Genomic DNA, 22,234 nt, shown 5'->3' with positions numbered 1-22,234 from the left:
CTGTATGAAAGAAACAGGGTCATGACTGACTACTGTGCCAGAATTTCTCAGAACGACCCTAACTTTTGCCTAAGAAATTCTGAGAGGAAACTCACAGTCTTCCTGAAGATTATACATGGCCTCCTCCATGGAAGGAGGGGTAGCTGTACTGCGACAGGCTTCCTTTTGGGCTTCTCATGACCCCTGACACCTCACTACATATGTCTTGGGAGCTGCTACTCCCTTTGATCTCCAGGCCAAAGTAGAGATTCCAGGCCCGTTCGTGCCCTCCCAAAATCAGGATCACAGACAGGTCTTGGTGCCCAGATAGGGTTACCCCTAGAGCAAAATTACCAGCATCTTCCTCTCAGGCTCCCACAAAGCTCTCTGCAGACACCCATCTGTGGACATCTATCTTATGAGACCCAGAAGGTTATCTCTTCAATAAGCATGTCTTTCATTGTCACCGTTTTAAAATTTTCCATCCCAGTTCCATTTCCATGCCCTTCCTTAAGTCACTGTAATTTTTTTTTTTTTTTTGCAGTTGCAACGTTGCAACAGGAAACAAGGGAGGGCTGTGTAGATAGAGCCATAGAGCCACACCCATCTTTCCCATCCAGTGCTCTCATCTTGGGCTCTGGTATGGAACTGGGAGGGTGCCAAAGCACCTACTCCCAGGAGCTCCTAATTTCCTCCCAAATCCTCCTGGCTTTGGAGTTACAACTTTTAACAGGAAACAGCTTTCAAACAAACAGGTGAACTCAGAGGTAGGGGCCTTAGGGATCATCTAGCCAAACTAGAGACTGAAGCCACCAGGTCATGGGTGTCGTGTGACTTGTCTTCAGCTCCCTGTGAAATTACTTCTGGTCTAGGGCTCTTTGCCTGAAAAGCTACTACTTTTGGATCAGGTACTGTAGGAGGTATTTTTCATATATTATCCAACTTTTATGCGAGTCATATAAAGACATTAGCCCCATTTTACAGATGAAAATATAGAAGATTAGAGGGTTACATAACATCCACAAATTACTCAGCTAAAAAAACGGGGGAGCCAGATTTTAAACATCCAGACTCTGTGTTGTTTGTTTATTTTTACTGAAAAGGTAATACAGTACAAAAAAGTACATGTTAAAAAATAAGTCTCGGGGAGGGCTGCCTGGGTGGATCGGTTGGTGTAGAGTCTGATTCTTGATCTTAGCTCAGGTCTCCATCTCAGGGCCTCCTGTTCTAGCCCTGTGTTGGACTCTACATTGGGAGTGAAGCCTACTCAAAAAAAAATTCTCAGGCGCCTGGGTGGCTCAATCCTGCTTCTCCCTCTCACACTCTCCCTGCTTGTGTTCCTTCTCTCGCTGTGTCATTGTCAAACAAACAAACAAATACATAAAACCTAAAAAAACCCAACCAAACAAAACCCCCCCCCCAAAAACAAAGTCTCTCTTCTACTCCAGGCTCTTAGTTTCCTTTCTCAGAGGGTATCATGTGAGTTCACATAACTGAGAAATGTTCTAGATATTTTTAAGCATATGTATGTATGTGCCTTTCCCCCCTTTAAAACCACAGAACTGTATTTTATGTTATTATATGCCATCATCCCAGCTGACTTATTCTATTTTGAAGATCTTTTGTATAACTGGCACATAGAGAAATACTTTAAAAAAAAAATGGCTGCAGAGGCACCTGGGTGGCTCAGTGGGTTAAGCCTCTGCCTTTGGCTCGGGTCGTGATCTCAGGGTCCTGGGATCGAGCCCCATATCGGGCTCTCTGTTCATTGGGGGGTTGGCTCCCCCCCCACCCCACCGCCTGCCTCTCTGCCTACTTGTGACCTCTCTCTCTCTGTGTGTCAAATAAATAAATAAATAAATCTTGAAAAAATGGCTGCATAGGACGAAAGTCACACAATTGATTTTTCTGCCAATGAAACTCATTTTTTTATTTTTGATATTAAAAATATTGCTGCAATAAACACTCTGTTACCTAAGTCTTTGCAGACATGAACAAGTGTATCTATAGGACCAATATCTAGAAATGGAATCTTTGGGTCAGAAGGTGATCCACACATAAAATTGTGACAAAGGTAGCCAGAGAGTTGCAATAATTTACATTTCCACGTCACACTAAATTCGCATCAGTGCTGTGTACTGTTAATTGTTTATCTTTGCTTATCCGCTAAATGAAAAATAGCATCATGCTGTTTTAAATTTACATATAATAAACTCTATTTTATTCTGGTATGTGTAACTGAACTTTACCTTACTGATTTGTAAGAGCTCTTTGTATATAAAAAAAAGGTCTATTATTTAAGTTGAAAATATTATTTGTCATAGTTGGCATTTTTTCTTTGTGAAATCTTTTTCCAGTGGAGAAATCTACATTTTAATTTAATTTCATTTTTAGTTTTTTTATTTTTTTAGATTTCATTTATTTATTTGACAGACAGAAATCACAAGTAGGCAGAGGCAGGCAGGCAGAGAGAGGGAGGGAAGCAGGTTCCCCGCTGAGCAGAGAGCCTGATGTGGGGCTCAATTCCAGGACCCTGAGATCATGACCTGAGCCGAAGGCAGAGGCGTTAAGCCACTGAGCCACCCAGGGGCCCCTACTTTTTTTTTTTTAAAGATTTTATTTATTTATTCGACAGAGGGAGAGAGATCATAGGTAGGCAGAGAGGTAGGCAGAGAGAGAGGGGAAAGCAGGCTTGATCCCAGGACCCTGAGATCATGACCTGAGCTGAAGGCAGAGGCTTAACTCACTGCGCCACGCAGGCACCCCCAAATCTGCATTTTTGATGTAGTTAAATTAATTAGTTTTTCCTTTATGGTTTCTGGATTTTGTATTTTGCTTGGAAGAGGATCTATAATCTTAACTACTATGCTATGCTGTATTGCTTCTATTTATTAACAACGCCACCTAACATGAACCAAGTTGGATTTATGTCACTATATGCAAGCATCTCTGACAATAATTGGTCCAAAAGGTCTCTAAAACTTTTCCTCTCACCACTTTGTTTTATTTAGTTATTTTAGGATTGTTTCATTTATTTTATTTTATTTTTTTAAAGTAGGTTCCATGCCCGACGTGGGGCTTGAACTGATGACCCTGAGAGCAAGACTCACATGCTCTTCTACTGACTGAGCCAGCCAGGGACTCCTCTCTGTACTTTGGAACTTCAAGCAATGGCCATACCCTGAAGTCTATGCAATGTATAATTTCCAAAAAGGAGGAAGACCAGAAAAAAAGAAATAGGAAAATGTAGACATTCAATGATTTTTTTCACTTTTGTGAAATCCATGTAAAAAAAAATATATATATAATAGCCCATGTACTATCAACATGGACTGTCTCTGAAGAAAAATATATATTACGAAACTGGCTGCTTGGGGCGCCTGGGTGGCTCAGGTTAAGCGTCTGCCTTCAGTTCAGGTCGTGATCCCAGGGTCCAAGGACTGAGCCCAACATCAGGCTCTTTGCTCAGTGGAGTCTGCTTCTCCCTCGGCCTCAGCCTGCTTATACTGTCTCCCTGTCAAATAAATAAATAAAATCTTAAAACAAACAAATAAACAAAACTGGCTGCCTCCAGGGAAGGTAACTGGAGAGGGAAATGGAAATGGGGGGAATTATATGCCCTTGTCCCTTTTTAATATTGTATTTTATGAAAATATTTACCTACTAAAAAATAAATAAAGCTTTTTACTTCACTGAATTAACTACTAGGCAAAGGTTTTTGTTTTGTCTTGTTTTTAAAGATTTTCTTTATTTATTTGACAGAGAGAGACACCGAGAGAGAGGGAACACAAGCAGGAGGAGTGGGAGAGGGAGAGGCTGGCTTTCCGCTGGCCATGGAGCCGGATGCAGGGCTCGGTCCCAGGACTGTGAGATCATGACCTGAGCCAAAAGACGGATGCTTAACAACTGAGCCACCCAGGCACCCCTAGGCAAAGGTTTTCCAGAACACCATTTGATAAGTAGAAGAGATAAATAGCCTGATCTTAAAGGCTTACTGTCTGGTAGGGAAGGTAAGTCATACACAGAAATAAAGATTACAGAACAAAATACAGTAAGTGTCCTAACAGCACAGAGAGTATAAAGAAAGGTCATAGGAAACGTGTCACATTTTAGGAACAGGAAGTGGACTGGAGATGGTGAGCAGAAATGACAGGAACTCATGCTACTCCTGGCCAGTTTCTCACTCAATGAAAACTAAAAATTCTAAGAACATCTTTTTTTTCCCCCACCTTAAAGATTTATTTATTTATTTATTTATTTGACAGAGAGGGAGAGAGAGATCACAAATAGGCAGAGAGGCAGGCAGAGAGAGAGGAGGAAGCAGGCTCCCTGCTGAGCAGACAGCCTGATGTGGGGCTTGATCCCAGGACCCTGGGATCATGACCTGAGCTGAAGGCAGAGGCTTCAACCCACTGAGCCACCCAGGCACCCCAAGTTCAATGATCTTATATTTGTATTTAAAACTGGCACTGCACAATATAAAGATGAAGTATATAATTTGTGCTAATAATTTCACATCTAAAATTTTCTCTACTTCGGGCACCTGGGTGGCTCAGTTGGTCAAGTATCTGCTTTCAGCTCAGGTCTTGATCTCAGGGTCCTGGGACTGAGTCCTGCACTGGGCTCCCTGCTCAGTGGGGAGCATTTCCACCATCTGCTGCTCTCCCTGCTTGTGTTCTCTCTTTCTCTGTCTATTAAATAAAAGCTTTAAAAAAAAAAATTCTCTACTTAGAACATTAACAGCAAGTAATACAAAAATGACAAGTTGAGGGAGAGACAAATGGTGAAAGAAAGGAAAAAAACTTGTGGGGGGAGTAGGGGGGTGCTATCCTCACTGCCCTTTGGTAACCTCTCTTTCCTTGAGGCTGGCAGTGTGAATAGAAGAGATGATTCCCGAAAGACGATGACTCCTAGAGCTACTGCCTCATGATTACTCACTCATCCAATAATCATTATTAAGGGCCTACTTCGTGCCCAGGCAGTGTGCTGGTGATAAAAGGATGAATAATGCACGAACCCTACCCTCTGGCAGCTACGGCCTAGCAGGGAGAGGGAGGAAGAGAGAGGAGAGAGAGAGAAAGAGAGAGACACACACACACACCCCGGACACTATGATCTCTCTAACGATCAGCTCCACACTTCCGTGGAAGCAAAGGAAGTGATTTCTGCCTGTGGAGGTGGGCGGAGGGAGAGCGTTCCCCACCCTGTGAAAGGGATTTCAGTCTTTTATTTGTAGCCAAAGGGTGGCTGGCACCATGGAGCGGTTTGGAGAAACTCTAGCAAGTCCCTGCAACCTTAAGCCACCTCAAATAAATGCAAATTCGAAGCAAACCTGGCTTGCTTATTATGGGGCTAAAAGACAAGTCTCCTGACATCCGGTCCAATGGCGTTCAGTCCAAAGTGTCTCTTACAGAGAAATTCTAGAGTTCCCACTGTTTATTACAAGGTCATCTTTTTTCTTCTTCTTCTAGAGGAATCTATCTCCTACTCAGAAATATCTTTGAGAATTTTTGCCAGAGCCTCCTAACATTCAAAATAAGGTTAGCTTTTACTTGTTAAAGAGGGAGGTTCTAAGGCATTCTATTCTGCTAAGGTACACGGCTCCTTCCTGGTGTGGGCAGGAATTTTCCCCTTGGCACTGCCGTGTCCTTAAAATAACAATAATGCTTGTGCAAACACCACTTCATACTTGAGGAGCGCTGAGCTCCTTGTTATCAGTTACCGGATCTCCTTTTTTGGGTAACTGTTAGGCAAAGGCTCCTTCTTAATTAATGGGTCTATTTTAGCAACCCATCCTGGAAAGGCTTCTTCCCAATCCTTGTAACACTGGGGATCCCACACATGACAAGGACTTCCTCTGGACTCCCCAAGGATCAAAGCTTCCTGCCAGCCGGGGATTGTCACCAAATCCCACGGATCAGGGGTTGAATACAAGGAGAGTTCAAAGGTAAAGCTACTCACAGGAGCCACTGTGGTGGGCAGGATATAGGCAATCCCATGGAGGAAACCTTTCATTAAGAATTCAACACACCTGCTCTTCATCCTCCCCCCCCCCCCCGCCCTCCACATCGAGGCCCAAGGACTCCCAGGAAACGCAGAGGGGGTACAGGTGGGGGTGGGTGCATTTCATCCAGAGGAGATCTGGCTTAGCTTTTTGTAGCTGATGGTTCAAAGAAACATTTCCACCATCCGAGAAGTTCTTAGGCCAGGATATCTTAAGCAAGTACTGAGATGCTTAGTTTGAAAAGTCTCTGGAAAAGAACTGATGCCTGGAGAGGAAGGGGGAGGATAGGAGAGGGTGTGTGTGTGTGTTTGTGTGTGTGTGTGTGTGTGTGTTGCAGAACCACTTTTACAAAGAGAACTTAGGTGGATGAAACTGCTAGTCTTCTGTTATCATGTGGGATCGATAAGACACAACACAAATGGTCCCAAGTAAGACATTTACAGAAATACAAGCTCTGCAAAGATGCTATCTAGCAGAGGATTTTCCATCTATAATTTCTTAATATTGAAGGGAAAAATGGGTCGCTAAATACAAAAGGATACAATAGTTAAACGCTAGCATACAATAACTGTACTGAGAGCTTCATCTTCCCACAGACCCAACATGTGAGGCAAAAAAAAGAAAAGATCAGAAGGAAAGAGAGCTCAATTCCGCCCAATCCCATCCCTCACCTCTCGTGGCTCCTTTGTGGCTAATAAATATTGGGCACGAGGACAGAAACAGGGAAGTTAGACACTGAAATAAAAGGGAGGGGCAGACAGGAGAATGGGGGGGCGGAGACTGGAGTTAGTGGTGGGAAACGGCCTGGCAAAAAGATTCTCTAGACTGGCGCCCAGAAGAGGAGGACACCCCAGAATCCGACTAGTTCTGTTTATAACATGCTAGAATAAAAGATCTGGTGTAGTAAGAATCTGTCAGGAAGTCACAGGCCAACTACTAAGGGTCCTCATTTTGACCACTGTCCCTCAGTGTTAAGACCAGTGACTGACTTGGTGGCTAAGGGACGTGAGAGTGGACAGATGGGACTCAAGTAGAGAGAGCCAAGGATCATCAACAGAGCACAACTCAGCCACCTTTTCCCAAAGCGTGTGCAGGAGGCTTTGCTGGACACTCTGGGTAGCAAGGACCTTGGCCCGTCCTTGAGGAGCTCACCTCCAGAGCAGGGAGACTGACGAGCAGAGCTGAACCTAATGGCCCGGAGGCAGGCGAACTGGGCGAGGCGAATCATGGTGCTCGCTCGCAATCACTAGCGGGGGAATCTGGAGCAAACGACCTCAGCTCTCAGAACCTCAGTGATCTCAACTGTAAAATGGAGGAACACTGCCGCCTTTTAAGGATGTTGTAAAGAATGAGAGTTAATGTCTATAAAGATCCAAGCACAGAGACTGGCATGTGGTGAGTGCTAAATAAGTGGGGGGTTGTCGGTCTCCCCATAAGTACTGTAATCTCTGTGTCATTGCTACTCTTCTCTCAGTGAGGCCAAGGACAGAGCCCGGCGTGGAGCAGCTCTGCTGTGTACTAAATTTTGGACAAGTAAATGAATGAATGTGTAATAACGATAGCTAAATCTTACATAAAAGCTGTTCCGTGCCAGGTATGGTTCTAGGCATATTCTCTAGGCGCTCACTCACTCCTCACAACACCACAACGAGAGAGGTACCATCATTATTTCTAGCTGCCCCGGTCGCACAGGTAGTAAAGGGCAGAGCCCGGATTCAGACCCAGGCAGCCTCACTTGGAGCCAATGTTCTTTAGGAGCCACTACGCTATTCTGCCTCTTGAAGGGGTATATTACCCTTTGTCAAAGTGGGAAGCAGAAGGCACACTGCCTACCTTACAAGCTGACTGTGGGATCAAAAGAGGTAACGCGTGTGAGGGTGTACTCTGCTATGATAAGCCAAGGGGTGTATAATTCAAAGTATTGTTGGTATTATTATTCCAACACTGAAATAATTGGGGTTACCACCATGGGGCCAAGAAGACGAGAGGAAAGGTACGCCTCTGAAAATGAAAGAGAGTAGAGTCCCATGGAAAGGTGTCAGGAAGATGAATAAGTGGAAAGGAATTAGAAGAAAAGGTGTAAGACGAGGTAAAGAGATTTAACACAGTCTGAGTGCAGAAGTCAGGGCCAGCAGTGGTCCCGGACGTCTGGGAACACTGAGCATGCGATTTCATAGAGCTGGGGGCACCGGAAAGAACTCTGTGGAGCAAGCAGACAGGAGCCAGGCTCCGAGGTCTAGGATGTGAGCAACCTCTCTAAGATCATGGGCAGGAAAAAAATACATGGGAGAAGCATCATGGAGGTAGACAATTTGGACCTCATCCGGGGAGCTCTGGCCTGAAGAGGAATACGTGCTTTACTGATAAAACCCAAACCTTCACTTTGATGGGTGTGTGACAAAGAAATTAGGGCTGATTCAAACAGAAAGTCTGGGCTTTTGAGACGCCTCACTGAAAGCGAGGGAAAGGTTGGCAAAGAAAGACAGGATTACTAAAGACTAAGAGATTTCTATCCATGCCTGACAGAGAATCTCAAACATGCTGAAGTTCAGGGTAGAATTATTATTAACGGGAGGTTACTGAGCTTTTCAAAACCCTTTTATTTCCAAGGTATTTTTTTTCTGCCAGAGCTAGAGATAAATGGCATTTTTACCCTTTCTGGATCATGTCTGGCTCTTAAATGGGGAGGGTCTCTCGAGTGCAAATTGGAGAAGGTGTGGGATGCAGATGCAGGGAGTACCAGCATGATTTTCAGTGAAGAACAAGAAGAAAAACTGTAACCGGTCAAGTGCCAAAAATGCTACAGGTACAAACACAGGTTGGCAGCTGAGGGACAAAGACCAAGCCGGCCAGCGCGGTTAACCCCTGGGAGGGGTGACAGCTCAGGAGTCCTAAACAGAAAGCAGGTGGCTGGACTTAGCTACACAACTGGACGCTCCTAGGCTCGCTGAAGCCGCAGCACGCCGTGCAAGGGTTCGATGGGCCAGAGCGGAGCGCCCACAGCGGCTGCCCCCGGCTCGCAGCTGCAGGGCCGGGAGCACCACTGATGGCGCGCGAGGAGCAACCGCCGCAGCGTCTTTCAGAACGTCTTTAAATAGCAACCTGAGGAAGGCAGCAGCCTTCCTTCACCCCCACAGGCACGGAAATAGAACAAAGAAGGCAGGAAAAATGGCCGGAGTGTGTGCAAAGGCAGCGGGCCATCGCTTGTGGAGAATGGGAGCTTTGTCCATAAAAGGTGATTAGCTTTCAAACTGTACTCTGTGACCTCGTGTGGGGAAAGGGCTCTGCTTTCCTGGCCCTGGAGGCTCTCTGTGCAGGCACCCTGCTGAGGGAACCCTTGGCCTGTCCCCTCCCGGCGCCTAACGCCTCCCGCGTGGGATCAGACCGGGCCTGCAGAAGACTCACTATGGTCACTGAGTGTTTACTACATTCCAGTCACTGTGCTAAGCCTTTCACATACATTATCTCATTTAATCCTCTGAGGTAGATGTTATTAGGCCCAGTTTATGAGTTAGGGGAGAGGAGGGGCGCCTGGTGGCTCAGTCGGTTGGACATCCGACTCCTGATCTCAGCTCGGGTCTTGATCTCCGAGTCTTGAGCTCAAGCCCCGCACTGGGCTCCAATGTGGAGCCTACTTAAACAAAAAATCAAACAAACAAATTAGGGAAAGGGGCTTTGGGGGGGCGGGGGGGAGCTCAGCGATTTGCTCAAGGACACAGCTAGAATTCAAACCCACGTCTGTGAAGTCTCACTCTGCAAACTCTGCTTTTAAACTTGTGCAGTTACTAGCAAAACCAATATGCAAGAGGCGGCTGTGGAGAAAATATGACCTTTTCCCCACACCATCAACATTGTTTATCTGGACGGAGCCCGGGCAGGGAGGGGGCCGAGCTGTAACTGGGCTCCTGGCTGGCAGTGAGGTTTGGCTTTTCTTTGGGGCACCAGTTTGCTTTAAGGCATCCTGCACCACTCCAGGTTCAGCCAGGTCACCCAGCTTCAGGACCAGCTTGAGTCGCCCAGAGGGGAAGGACAGACCACTCTCTTGAGGGCGTCTGCTCAAGGGAATTCTAGGTTCTGTGCAAGATGTGTCAGGAAGAAAAGGTTAGAGAACTAGACCAAAGGCCAGAGAAAACCAGTTGGAGACACACAGAGGCACTGGTGGGTTTTGCTTTATGTACTAATAATGTATATGGCGTGGACTAGACCAGAAAAAGGAACCCCTGCCATCCACATCGAAGCATGGCTACAAAGCCCAGACTTTGCCTCCGCACAACACCATCATTCTAGTGTAGAGATTCTCCACCCTTGCTGCACAGTACCGTCCCCTGGAGAATGTTTAACATGGCTGGGCCCCCACCTCACACCTAAGAATCAGAATCAGAGGGGCTGGGACTCAGGACTTTCAAAAAAAGTTTTAATTTGTTTTTATGATTTTTATGCTCTCCACTCTAATAAGCAGCCAGGATGCAGGAGTGTGGGAGGTTAGGAAAAAAACACTGGGTAGGAGATTAAGAGTTATGCCACAGTTTCGAAAGTACCAACATTGCCTGGGAAAAATCTAAGTGCCAGGAACAAGGGTGACGTGAGTTGGATATAACCTATTACACTTCTTGGAATTTTCTTAACTATCAACAATCAGGTTTTTATGTTCCAGAATGGGAATCCGGTCAGAATCATTTTAAGATTTTATTTTTAAGGGACGCCCTAGGTGGCTCAGTCAGTGAAGAGTCTGCCTTCGGTTCAGGTCATGATCCTAGATTCCTGGGATTGAGACCCATATTGGGCTCCTTGCTTGGCAAGGAGCCTGCTTTTGCCTCTCCCTCTGCCTGCCTCTCCCCCTGCTTGTGCGCTTGCTCTCTCTGATAAATAAAAATCTTAAAAAAAGAAAAAAAAAGATTTTATTTTTAAGTCATCTCTATACCCAATATGGAGCTCAAACCCACAACTCTGAGATCAAGAGTTGCACGTTCCAGTGACTGAGCCAGCCAGGCGTCCATCAAAATCATTTTTGATCCACGAACTGGCACTGCATATTTTCTCCAAAATATTTTAAAACTTTGTTCTTAAACATGTGTATACGAAGTGTGATTCTGAAGGAAGAGAAAGTTGTAAGCTATCAACATGCGTTAAGAAAATGAAAGGCTAAAATAAATGCAGCTGCCTCTGTTGCTGGCTTGGCTAGAATTATGGCAGAAACCTCTGCCCAGACGGGAGGAATTAAGGGAAATACAAATGTTAGAATTTTGACAGATACACACATACACTGCTATATATATATAGTACATAGATAGTATATCTATGGTGCGTGTGTATGTGTGTATGTGCACATGCACGTGTGTGTGTGTGTGTGTGTGTGTGAAGAAGCCAAGTTTTGAAATGCAGAAGGTTCTGGCTGCACATCAGCATTCATCCTGTCACTCTGCTTCAGGACTCCTTCTCCCCACTGATCTGGGGACAGCAAGTCTGCAACCAACTGCGATGAAAACGTTAGGCGTTTCTAAATAAAGGGAGGTAAAATTCCCTTGAAGTCCCTCGAACTTGTTTGGACAACTTCTGCTCTTGGGAAACATGAACACCGGAAGAGCTTGGAAATCCCAGAATTTTCAGGTTAAGATCTAGGAAATCTATTTATCACAAAGGCAGATACAAAGGGATGAGGAGATGTGTTCCCTGCCTCTCGGAGAAAAGATTTCATGCACTCTCTCAACACACATTCATTAAGCACTTACTTTGTGCAAAGCACCGTCTGAGATTTGAGGAATAGAAAAGTGAATGGAACGAGTAGTCAAATTCACAGAGACAGAGAGGATGGTGGTTGCCAGGGGCCGAGGGAGAGGAAAACGGAGAGCTTGTGTTTAATGGGTGCAGAGTTTCAGTTTCGCAAGATGAAAAGAGTTCCGAGGATGGGTGGCAGTGCTGGAGTGTGAATATATTTAAAGCTACTGAACTGTATACTTAAAAATGGTTAAGATGGTAAATTCTGTCTTATGTATCTTTTACCACAATTAAAAGAAACTAGTGTCTAGCGTGTTCAGGGACTCACAATCCCCTGGTGACATGAGACATGAACAAATTATTACGATATCTACTCTAGCCCGGAGCTGATATGTGGAGTGCTGCAGAGCCTGAAGAAGGGATTATTATTATTATTATTATTTAAAGATTTACTTATTTTTTTAAGAAAGAGAGAGAGAGAGAGACAAGTGTGATTTGGGGTAGGGGGTGGATGGGACAGAGGGAGAGAAAGTCTTAAGCAGACTCCTCGCTGAGTGAAGGGCATGCCCGGGCTCCATCTCACGACCTGTGAGATCATGACCTGAGCCGAAACCAAGGGCTGGCCGCTTAACTGACCCAGGCACCCTGTGATTACTAATTTTACCTAAGAAATCAGGAAAGGCTTTCCACAGAGTATAGAATTTAAATAGAGTCCAAAAGGATGAATAAAACCTTATCAGATGGACAGCTGAGGGGAAAAGAAGGCATTCGAGGCATAAGAAATAGTAGGGACTGCTCAGCAGGGAGCCAGCTTCTCCCTCTCCCTCCGCTCTCCTCCCACTGCCCCCCCCCGCCCCGACTCATGTGCATGCCTGCTCTCTCTCTCTCAAGTAAGTAAAGAAAATCTTTAATTTAAAAAAAAAAAAAAGAAATAGTAGGGATAAAGATACGGAGGCAATAAACAGTATGCAGGGGGTTTAGGGTTGGCGCGAGGCTGTCAGGGCGTTTGAGAAGGAAGGAAGAGGAAGAGATAGAAGTCGGGGGGATCCAAGACATAAAGAGCTTTGTGCGAAGGAACCTGCTCTTTAGCTCATGGACTGGGGTAAAAAAGTTCGCTGGGGACTGGACCTCAGCAGATGTGCATTTCGGAAGACCTCTCCAGCTGTAGTTCCTCTACTGTGCCGACTGACCGAGTACCTGTCAACCATGGAGAATTACAGAGGTGAAGAAAGTACAATGGTTAAGGAAACAGAAGTCCTAGGAACACGAGTCTGTCCCAATATACCTGTAAGAGTTCGCCCCTTCCTCAGGCTGGTTCTAATTAGTTCCGTCCCAACAGCCAAGCTGGCAATGAGGCAGCCTCTATCTGCACCCACTGCTACCTCGGGCTGGCTGTTCGGGCTGTGCATAAATGTAAACATTCTGGACCTCAATTTTCTTGCCTGTAAATAGAGTTAATAAGCATATTTATCTCAAAGGGTTGTTAGGAGGATTCCACGAGATCATGAATGTGAAAACCTGGTGCTTTGCCTGGCATACAATAAGCCCTTGATAAATGTTGTATTATTATTAAATGCTAAACCCCAGAGAGCATGCAATTTATTCAGAGCAGATTTGCCAAGAGCAAACAAACCATGGGGTGATGATGAGCAAGGAGCTGGAAGAGACCCCAGGGCATCAATCCTAACTGTCATTTCATGTCATCCCAAGGAGGGTACACTTAGAACTCTGCCCTTTCAGAGGGCGGAGCAAAGACAAGTGGCAACCCACTTCTAATTGCAACCCAGAGGCCCCGCTGATTATCAGAGAAAGAATAAATTCTGATCAGGATGCAGGGCGGAAGGAAAGTCCCAGGAATCTCACTCCCCAGCCTAGCAGCCCTCAAGGTGTTTGGTCTGTTCCCTGCTTTTTTCAGTTCTGTGTACATTATGGGAAGTTTCTGGACGGTGTAGTTGGTGGTTGGCCTGAACTTTTGGCAAGATCGTGGAACATGAAGTAGGGTGAAAGGAAGCCAGGGCTGTTTCCTGTCTCTGCTCTCTGAAGAGTTCATTCTGGCAGGTCCTGGGAGGTTAGGGCACCTGGGTCCAAGGCCAGCCCCAAACCCTCTCCTCTCATGGTTCCATCCTTCTCCAGGGCAGACAGTAAACAAGCTGTCAGGAGGTAGTCTGGCCCATTTTCCTTTAGAGTATCAGATTTCCAGGATCTGAAGCAGACTTCTGTTAGCCATGATCTGTGCAGAAAATGCCCGAGTGACTTGGTCTCTAAGTCCTTCAGATGACAGTCACTAAACATGGAGTCCTAGAGCCATGCTGCCTGGTTTCTCTACCTCCGCTCTGCCACCTACTAGCTGCCACGAAAGTTACTTCTCTTTTCTGTCTTAGCTTCTTCACACGTAAAATAGGGATATTAATTATACCTAAATGGATATGAAGATTAAGTGAATTAATGGAAAGCACTGAGATATAAGTGCTATCACATAGCAAATGCTCAAAGTATTTTTAGAGTTTCAGTGTACACTGAATTTTTCAGGATTGCAACTACCATATAAACTAAGAGAAGATAGTATTTTCATTTGTTTAGAATTTTACACAAGAGTCATTTACTGGGGCGCCTGGGTGGCTCAGTGGGTTGGGCCACTGCCTTCGGCCCAGGTCATGATCTCAGGGTCCTGGGATCGAGTCCCGCATCGGGCTCTCTGCTCAGCAGGGAGCCTGCTTCCTCCTCTCTCTCTCTCTGCCTGCCTCTCTGCCTACTCGTGATCTCAGTCTGTCAAATAAATAAATAAAATCTTAAAAAAAAAAAAAAAGTAAATGACTCTTTTTTTTTTTTTTTTTTTAAGATTTTATTTATTTATTTGACAGAGAGAGATTACAAGTAGGCAGAGAGGCAGGCAGAGAGAGAGAGAGGAGGAAGCAGGCTCCCCACTGAGCAGAGAGCCCGATGCAGGACTCAGTTCCAGGACCCTGAGATCATGACCTGAGCCAAAGGCAGAGGCTTTAACCCACTGAGCCACCCAGGAGCCCCTGGAGTCGCTTACTCTTTTGAAGATTTTTATTTATTTGAGAGAGAGAGAGAGAGAGAGCAGAAGCAGGGGGAGAGGCAGAGAGAGAGGGAGAAATAGATTCCCTGCTGAGCTGGGAGCCTAATGTGGGGCTCGATCTCAGGACCCTGTAAATCACAACCTGAGCCAAAGACAGATACTTAACCATCTGAGCCATCCAGGTGCCCCTAGTTTACTCTTTTGGAAAATCAAGTTCTACAATGTACTTCTGAGCTGTTAGCATAAGATACCTGTATGATTTTGTATTTGTAGGTGTTACATTCATTATGGGTCTACATATAAGAGCAACCAGATAGTTCATTGTATCTTAGAGCTAGCCTAGACATTGATGTATTAAAATATATGTTATTTTAGTATAAACAAATGTCCTTTTATTCCTTCTTCATATTATAGTTAGGACATTATATTGATTTTTTAAATATATATGTAGGTTAAGAAGCTAAAATTTCATTTCAGGAGAATAAAGGGAAACACCAAAATATCTGTTATAATAATTTGTTATAAATAAAAGTGTGTTGGGTCTGATATACAGAAAGGGAGATGACAGCAAACATTCCCAAATGTGGTGCTTAACTTGTGCTTCCTTTATGATGTCACCTAAGACACCCTGGAGAAGATGACAAATCTTGTTCCAGGTGAATGAGTGAATAAAGTAGAGGGAAGAGGAAGAGATGCTATCCTTTTATTAGCACTTGGCCAATGTAAGCTAAGCTACCAGGTACAACTGGAAATGAGTGCTAGTTCTTCCTGGCATTAGCTTTGGAAACTTATAACCACTTGTCTCTTCATGAACTTTCTTTCCTCATTCATAAAAGGAGACAGTTGGATTATTTCCCAAGGTATCTTCCATGGAACATTATTACTTGGTATGCTTTTTTTTTTTTTTAAAGATTTTATTTATTTAACAGAAATCACAAATAGAGAGGTAGGCAGAGAGAGAGGGAAAAGCAGGCTCCCTACTGAGCAGAGAGCCCGATGCGGGGCTCGATCCCAGGACCCCGGGATCATGACCTGAGCTGAAGGCAGAGGCTTTTTTTTTTTTTTTTTTTAAAGATTCCATTTATTTATTTGACAGAGATCACAAGCAGGCAAAGAGGCAGGCGGAGAGAGGAAGGGAAGCAGGCTCCCTGCTGAGCAGAGAACCTGATGCGCGGGGCTCCATCCCAGGACCTTGGAAACATGATCTGAGCCGAAGGCAGAGGCTTTAACCCACTGAGCCACCCAGGCACCCCAAAGGCAGAGGCTTAACCCTATGAGCCACCCAGGCGCCCACTTGGCATGCTTATAATGAAGAAAGGGTTCCTTGGTAAATGAGTTGAAGAAATTGTTAGTTTTCTTTGCTGAAGGCCTTTTCAGACCCTTAGGTTAACATGTACCTAATCGCCAAGAGGAAAATATATAGTTGTATGCAGCATCTTCCAAACGTGTTTGACCATGAAGACCTTATGTCAGAGGAACAACTCGTAAGGTTAATAAGCCAAGGGAAATTTTTATGAAATACAAGTTAAATGATCTCTAAGGCCTTTTTAACCTTTAACATTCTAAAATTCTCTACACACAAAGAATAATCCAGTCAAGAAATGGGCAGAAGACACGAACACACAGTTTGCAAAGAAGACATCCAAATGGTCAAGAGATGCATGAAAAAGTGCTCAACATCACTTGACATGAGGGAAATACAAATCAAAACCACAGTGAGATACCACCTTATACCAGTCAGAATGGCTAAAATCAATGTCAGGAAATGACAGATGCTGGTGAGGATGCGGAGAAAGGGGAACCCTCCTACACTGTTGGTGGGAATGCAAACTGGTGCAGCCACTCTGGAAAACAGTATGGAGGTTCCTCAGAAAGTTGAAAATAGAGCTACCTTATGACTCAGCAATCGCATTACTGGGTATTTACCCTAAAGATACAAATGTAGTGATCCGAAGGGGCACGTGCACCCCAATGTTTATAGCAGCAATGTCCACAATAGGCAAACTACGGAAAGAGCCCAGATGTCCATCAACAGATGAATGGATAAAGAAGATGTGGTATATATCTACACACACACGCATATGTATACACACACAATGGAATATTATGCATCCCTCAAAAATTGACCTCTTGCCATTTGCAATGACGTGGATGAAACTAAAGGATATTATGCTAAGCAAAATAAGCCAATCAGAGAAAAGCTATTCTCATATGATTTCACCTGTATCTTAAGAAACAGAACTTAAGAAACAAGGCAGAGGATCATAGGGGAAGAGAGGAAAAAATGAAACAAGACGGAACCACAGAGGGAGACAAACCATAAGAGACTCTTAAACTCAGGAAACAAACGGAAGGTTGGTGGAGTGAAGGGGGGTGCCAGGGATGGGGTGGCCGGCCAGGTGATGGACACTGGGGGGTATGTGCTATGGTGAGTGCTGTGAATTGTGTAAGACTGATGAATCACACACCTGTATCCCTGAAACAAATAATATATTATATGTTAATTAAAATAATAATTATTAATTTAAAATAGATAAATAACATTATAAAATTCTGAGTTTGAATAATAATGCTTCATTCTTTGTCTTTCTAGATCAGATAAGAAGGATAAGGAATAGGCTAACCTACAGAAAATAAAACTGTATAGGTCTGATGCAGAAGAGGAAGATGAACCAAGTTCTAACATATGTAGATCTATGTAAATGATTATGCAGAAGAGGCAGAGAGGGAGCAGTCTTAAATGTCAGGGCTTCCAAACTGTCACTTACATTATCACTAGAAAAGGTTGAACATTGATATTTTAGCAGTCGCAGTAAGGTACTGAGTTGTAATCTTTTCAGCTCAATTTCTCAAATCCATCACTACTGTCAAATGGATCTGGCTAAGTTACTATTGAGGAAATCTATGGGACTAACCCCCCTCCTAGGCACTGACCCCCACCTCTTCCCTCATAGATAGGTATCATGGAGGCTGAACACAGTTTTACACAAAACAGCATTTCCACATACCCCACCTGGCCCAACCAAGTTGATGTGGAGATGGGCATCTGATCTTCGCCGCAACATTAAGTTTCCTCCCTGCAACTTTTGCACGTGAGGCCAGGGAGGGACTCTGAGCGTTGGATATAAGAGTAACACTGGGCCACTGTCCGTGGTCATAGTGCTGCCACAGGAGGAAAGCTGGGCTTTAGTGCAAAAGAACAGAGGTGAAATACAGAAGAAGCAGAGGCAAGAAATGGAGCACTTCAATTCCCAATTCTAGGAGTCACGAATAACCAGCTCCATCCCAGCTTTTCCCACGACATGACTGTCAACCCTTCCTTGGATTTGGTAGGCCAACAAGTTCTCTTTGCTTAAGCTAGTTCAGGCTAGATTTCTGTTGCTCAAAACTCAAAGAGTTCTCACTACAGTTACATATATCCTCCATACCTACTTTCTTCATCTATAAAGAAGAAAGAATGGAGGCTGCCATCTGAAAGCTGATGGACTAAACACATGTGTACACTATCGCCCTTTCCTGGAACCCCACAAACGTGACAGTAAAGGGATACAAAATGGCACTAAGGTTTCAGAACAAAAAGCACTAACAAGGCAATAGTAATAAAAGTTTAGATGCAAGAAAGCAGTTGGATGAATTCTAGGGTCACCATCCTGACTTGCCCAGGTTAGTAAGTTTTACATCTGCTGCACTTCCATAATTATTAAGTGTTCTCTTTCACTTTCAGAAGTGTTTTAGTTTGGATGATAAACTGGTTCACTAAATCCAGAAGCAAGCCTAATACAAGCCCAAAAATGTTCCAAAATTGATGAGTATTATCTCTTAAAATGGCGGTGAACAGAAGACCTGATTGGAAGTTTGAGTAATAATCAGGTGACATGGTACCCAGGTGACTGTTCTTCCCTAACCATAACAGAAGCTTAGCGTTTTACCCTTCAGAGGATCCAACCAGAGAGATTCTGGAGACATGCACATTGGGTTCCAATAAGGATGAGTCTACCATGTTGAAAACAGAACAATTAAGTCTTGAAAGTCTACGTACTAAATGGTGAGATTGCCATCCACCTTCTTTCACTCATCTTCCAGAATCCTGGCAGCTAAGTTGGTATCCTCTAGAGAGGAGACAAGACAATTCCACTCTGACCAGCTCCAAAGCAAAGACTTCAAAAGAGTCTTAGAGTCTACCAATGAAAGGAAGTCTCCTGATGAAATGACTTGGCCAGATCATCCTCCTCCTATAAAGCTCACCAGTCCATAAGTATCGCCCCCCCACACACGGCATCATTAACTTTTAAATGCCGTATTCTTAAATCTTGCAGTAAGCTTAGAAAGTAACTGGTCCAGATAAGAGCAAGTGAGTGAAAGGGTAGTAGGAGATACGCCTCTCAGAAGATGAAACTGTTAGAGTACTCGACATACTTGAGCCTTTTAAGAGCTTTATGAAAATTTAGCAAGGGGGATAAATTGATAATAGGTTCACATTAAAATAACAAATGTGGGGCGCCTCGGTGGCTCAGTGGGTTAAAGCCTCTGCCTTAGACTTGGGTCAAGATCCCAGGGTCCTGGGATGGAGCCCTGCATTGGGCTCTCTGCTCAGCATGGAGCCTGCTTCCTCCTCTCTCTCTGCCTGCCTCTCTGCCTACTTATGATCTTCCTGTCAAATAAATAAATAAAATTGTAAAAAAAAAAAAAAAGGTAAACCTGAGACATTTATTAACTTCAGAGAAAGCCAAAATTCATACAAGAAAGGAAATGTAATCACAGTATATTATATGGCTCAGCTGTGGATAACAGTTATAGTCATGATAACATAAACACTAAATGCTGTTACAGCAAAAACTGTAATGTAATTATATAGGGAAAATGGGGAAGCAGAATACGTTCGTGGGGAGCATGTTCATAAAAATAATAACACATAATAATACACACTAAATAATAACTAATCAAAAGAATGTATAGATTCTAAGTACTTTACATCCTTAAGGACGTTTAATTTTAAAAACAACTACATAAAACGGTACTATTATTCTCCCATTTTACAGATGAGGAAATTGAGGTACACAGATGTCAGCTAACTTGTGCAGTGTCTCACTGCCAGTGAGGTATAATGCCGGGATTCAATCCCAGACATTTTAGCTCTAGAGTCAACCCTTTAAGTCTAAGCCACTATGCTGCTCCGTTCTGTCTCACCACAGGCCAGTCTTCTCCACCTTGGGAACATAATCACTGAGTGAGTCTCACTTTCACCTATTAGATCTAGCAGGAAGTCAGTAAGTGGGGTGAAAAGTCAAGAAATAGCAGTGTAAGCATGCCACTCAGAAATATGGAAGTAAGTATTTAAAGAAATAATCAAGTTGAAAATAGTTGCTGATGGAAAGGGACAATGGTGGTAAGAAAGAAGGATGGGCTATGGATCTTTGAATTAAATTTTGTAAAACTGTGAATAACATTTTTGGATATAAAAATCAAAATTAAAAAACAAATATGGTAATAGGATGAGTAACCCATTTGACAAATGGGCAAAGATTGGGAACAGACATTTCTCCAAAGATATACAAATGGCTAATAAGCTCATGAAATAATGTTTAACATCTTGAGCCATCAGGGAAATGCAAATTTAAACTACACCACTTCACACCCACTAGGATGGCGATAATCCTAGTAAATGACAGACAATAACAAGTATTAATGAGAATGTGGGGCATCTGGAACCCTCATATATAGCCTGTGAGAATGAGAAATGACACAGCTGGAAAACAGTCTGGCAGTTCCTTAAAAAGTTAAATGTAGAGTCACTGTATGACCCAGCAATTCCACGCCTAGATATATATCCATGAGAATGAAAAAATACATTTGCACAAAAACGTGTACATAAATATTCATGGCAACATTTTTTAAAATAGTCGAATAGAGGAAATAACCCAAATGTCCATCAACTGATGAATGGATAAACAAATACAGTTTACTCACACAACGGATTGTTATTCATCCATAAAAAGTTACGCAATCCCGATACAGGGCTATAATACGGATGAATCTTGACTACATTATGCTAAGCGAAAAAAGCCAGACACAAAAAGGTCACATAGTATGTGATTTCTTTCATATGGAATGTCTAGAAAAGGCAAATTCATAGGTAGAAAGTAGATTTGTGGTGGCCAGAGCTGGGGAATGGGGGTGGGGGCATGGTAGGAGTGACTGCTTATGACTACAGGGCTTCTTTTTGGGGGTAATGAAAGTGCCCTGGAATTAGGTGGTGGTGGTGTTTGAGCAATTTTATAAATATACTAAAAACCCTGAATTGCACAATTTAAACTTCTAAAAAATATTTGTTTATTTATTTATTTTTAAAGATTTGAGAGAGAGAGTGCACGCCCACACACACAAGCAGGGGGAGGGGGAGAGGGACAAGCAGACTCCCCGCTGAGCATGGAGAGTGATGTGGGGCTCGATCCCAGGACCCTGAGATAATGACCTGAACTGAGCCACCCAGGCGCCCCTTATTTATTTTTAAGTACCTCTATGCCCAATGTGGGGCTCGAACTCACAACCCCGAGATTAAGAGTTGCTCTTCTGACTGAGCCAGTCAGGCACCCCTGGACTGCACAGTTTAAAAGAGTGAATTTTATAGATATGAGTTACACCTCAATTTAGGAAATTACGTGAGGAAAAAAATACAAGATATGGCGGGAATGGGGCTCTTGCGCTATTGATGAACACAGCACACTCATTTATCTCCCTTTAGGTAAGCAGCAGAGGCCTGGTGGATGTGTCTTCATCTGCCTCCACCTGGCTTTGCCTTTCTCCTGTGCAACTTCCCTTAGGTTGGCTCTGACTCCAGCCCGGCACCACTCCTCTCCTGACACCTTCTAGCCCTACTCTCTCAGACGCCGGCTCAGATCCTGGGACAAAGACATCCCTAGAAAATGCCCCGGATACTGTCCAGGGTTATGTAGCTGTAAACCCTCTTTAACTCAGCGGTTTAAGAGTCTGACTTCTGAGTTGCTATCCCACAAAGAAATCTTGTATTTGACAGACGGTAGAGATCCTTGGAAAAACAAGCATTCATTAATGACTAAACATTTGGTTGTTAATGTGTGGGAATGAACATTTGAGAAGTTGTGCTTCTGGTCTGACTGGGTCTTAGGAAGGAAAAGACAGCAAATTATATTGGGCTTTAACAGAATAAGACAAGCTTCTAAATATATATAACAGGTGTAAAAAATCATCACAGTTTTTTTGGCAACCCCTCGCCACAGAGAAGTGATGAGAACTTTGCTATTTACAGAAAAGTAGATGGCTGAACGGGAACTAGTACTTGATACAAGTCTCCACTCGATTAACTAAAACGTTACTTTAAATATTCTCAGCATGGGAGAGAAACAGGTGACTGCATAATGGGTATTTTCATCCTCTACTGGTGTAATTATTTGTTTTGAAATAATCTTTATTTGCTCTTTTTCTTTTTTTTAAAAAAGGTTTATTTATTTGAGAGAGAG

The 22,234-nt window shown here is 43.7% G+C and overlaps 1 protein-coding gene across 2 annotated transcripts in view; it reads right to left on the bottom strand.

Moving 5' to 3' along the window:
* TANGO6 (transport and golgi organization 6 homolog) overlaps positions 1 to 22,234 on the bottom strand; it is a 191,304-nt gene that overhangs the window by 1,254 nt on the left and 167,816 nt on the right. The window lies entirely within an intron of this gene.

The sequence above is a fragment of the Mustela putorius genome, unplaced genomic scaffold, assembly GCF_011764305.1.
Source record: "Mustela putorius furo isolate JIRA1106 unplaced genomic scaffold, ASM1176430v1.1 tig00000174_pilon_pilon_pilon, whole genome shotgun sequence".
Lineage (NCBI taxonomy): Eukaryota > Metazoa > Chordata > Mammalia > Carnivora > Mustelidae > Mustela > Mustela putorius.
This window is presented reverse-complemented; position numbering and strand designations above follow the sequence as displayed.